At 35.0% G+C, this 2,513-nt stretch overlaps 1 pseudogene; it reads right to left on the minus strand.

The window, feature by feature from the left end:
• Window positions 1–478: 478 nt before the first annotated feature.
• Window positions 479–1,773, minus strand: LOC136828987 (KRAB-A domain-containing protein 2-like; annotated as a pseudogene).
• Between the last annotated feature and the right edge of the window lie 740 nt (window positions 1,774–2,513).

Here is a 2,513-nt window from a genome sequence, read left to right on the forward strand (position 1 = left end):
CCACCAGTGGATCGAGTTACCGCAGCTCTGAGAGTAACGTGGATGTCTGGTACATCAGCCACTTTAAGTAGTTTTTCACCAATTTTATCTAAATCAGCTCTAGTAAAGCAAAATTTAAGGTGCCTTCTTTGCACCCTAAAACGATACATGTCATTTTCCTTGGACAGCACAACTACTAGTAAGTTTTTAGGGTCTGAAGGACCCCGATCAACGTCCGGAATTCTTAGAGTAGCGTTGTCTTCTACCTGCAGTGATTCCTGCATCCTCATACCCCTACGGATCATCTTTGATGCGGATTGAGCCTGACTAATGTCGACATTTTCCCGTATAGCTTCGATGGCATTAACCCTTTCTTCAATACACTTCAAACCCTTTTCACTTTCAGGTTGCTCTGGAACCTCTTCATCTTCAAGTTGCTGTTCGGTTTCCCTACTTTAATCGTCTTCCCTTTCGCCATAATTACCGTCCTCGCTGAAGAACTGAAAATGATAGGTCGTTAGCTCATATCATACTTTTCTGATTGTAACTAGGCATATGACTTAAAGAATTTTAGTATTACTATGCTTTCTAAAACCTGAAGCTTTAGGAAATGGAAAATTACAAAATATGTAAAGACTTGTTAACACAGTAAATTAGGTCTTTCAACTTATGATTTTTGGAGAAATGAGAAGGAAGAAGATTAACTGCACTCCATTAGAATAGTGTATGAAAAATTCAGTTTCAAAGTGCATTATCAGTTTATCTTTTTTAATAGATTATTTAATATTTACCTTGTCAAGATCTTCTTCGTAGCATATGCCATCCAAAACTGATTCAGGAAGATTTGTTGAAGAAAGACCAACTGACGGTTCTTCTCCAAAGGTGGCCTTAAATGGTGTATGTTTCGTTGTCTCATGCTTCGAGATATTTACTTGCCACTGAACAAATTTTAAGCCAATACTCCATTTCTTGGAATTATTCTCTCGCATCCATATCTTCAATTTATCCTGGATTACACCATTGAGTCGCTCCACTGCTCCTTGGCTTTGGGGATGCCTTGGCCGACCTGTCACTAGCTGCAATTGTGGCCAAAGTGTTGATAATTCGGATATCACAGAATTCTACAAATTCCCTACCGTTGTCACTTTGCAGTACTGCGGGAGCACCAGATATTAAAAACACAGGTAGAAGTGTCTGAGCTACCTCTTCTGCTCTTTTTAGATTTAAGGGCTTAACACACAAAATTTGGTAAAATGATTAACTTAAGTTAGGATGTACTTATAATCCCCGTCAAGAAGTGACTGAAAATTTATTAGATCAATTTGGCACCTCGATAAAAATGAGTGGCTTCTAATTGGTTTCACGACAAGCCCTTTTGGTTGCTTCCGACTCTTTTTTTAAATGACACTCTACACAAAAGTTAATAAACAGGTTACAATATTCCATAGTTATGTTAGACCATTTCTTTTAACTTCAAATAAAGTTTTCTTCTCGCCACCATGACCAGCATCTTTATGTGCCTTTTCTATTGCACCATACACTTCCTCAAACGTATTTATAATGTTCTTCCCCATCTGTTCTTTTCTTTATCAAACATTCCGTTTCACCAACCTTAAGAATCTCATATCTTGAACGATAGTTATAATTAATAGTGGTGATAGCATCACTTTCTAGATCCTTTGATAACCTTGATATAATATCTTTCACTTTTTCAAGCGAGAACAGTCTTGTGTTCTTCCCTTTTCCTTCAACGATGGTCCGTAACCTTGTCTCGAAATTTTCTCTTACTTCCATCGCTGAAGCCATGAGGATTATTCGATATTCGCCAAGAACTGTTGTAAAGAATGAAAAAGAATTCCGTAACTAATCTACGTATTTGTCAGAGAATTATCATGAGTACCGTATGTTTCACTTCACACCTTCACTCCCTATTTACAAGTTGATAACAATTGTTGGTGATAGTAACAAGGAATTAGGCTACTAAAACTTACTTATAAATGGCCAAACTGCCATTAACAAAAGAGATTAGAATAGGATAAAACATTAAAAGTTAAAAATAGTGTCATTAATTACAGATGGTATAGTAGTCGATTTATCAATATTCGGCAAAATGGTCTTGCCGAGTTTTGAAACCCTGCTGATTTTAAATACTAGGCAAGAAAAATTGCTCATTTTATATTATCGGCAAATCGCTTGCTCATTCTCAATAATAGGCATTTCTATTGCCGATTTTCAATAATCGGCAATTTTCAATAATGAGCGTAACATATGTTAATATATGTATATATATATATATATATATATATATATATATATATATATATATATATATATATATATATATATATATATATATATATATATATATATACATATATATATTGTCATAAACTGGCCTTCGCCTTGGTGAGAAATTTAATCAAAACTATAATTGATGCTGCCACAAAACCAAGAAAGTCCAGTTTATGAGCAAGGGAATAAGTTATGTGAAAACTTACCTTAGACTTTTCCTGGATTTACAATTTAAGGTGGAA

This window comes from Macrobrachium rosenbergii, chromosome 43 (assembly GCF_040412425.1).
Source record: "Macrobrachium rosenbergii isolate ZJJX-2024 chromosome 43, ASM4041242v1, whole genome shotgun sequence".
Taxonomy (NCBI): domain Eukaryota; kingdom Metazoa; phylum Arthropoda; class Malacostraca; order Decapoda; family Palaemonidae; genus Macrobrachium; species Macrobrachium rosenbergii.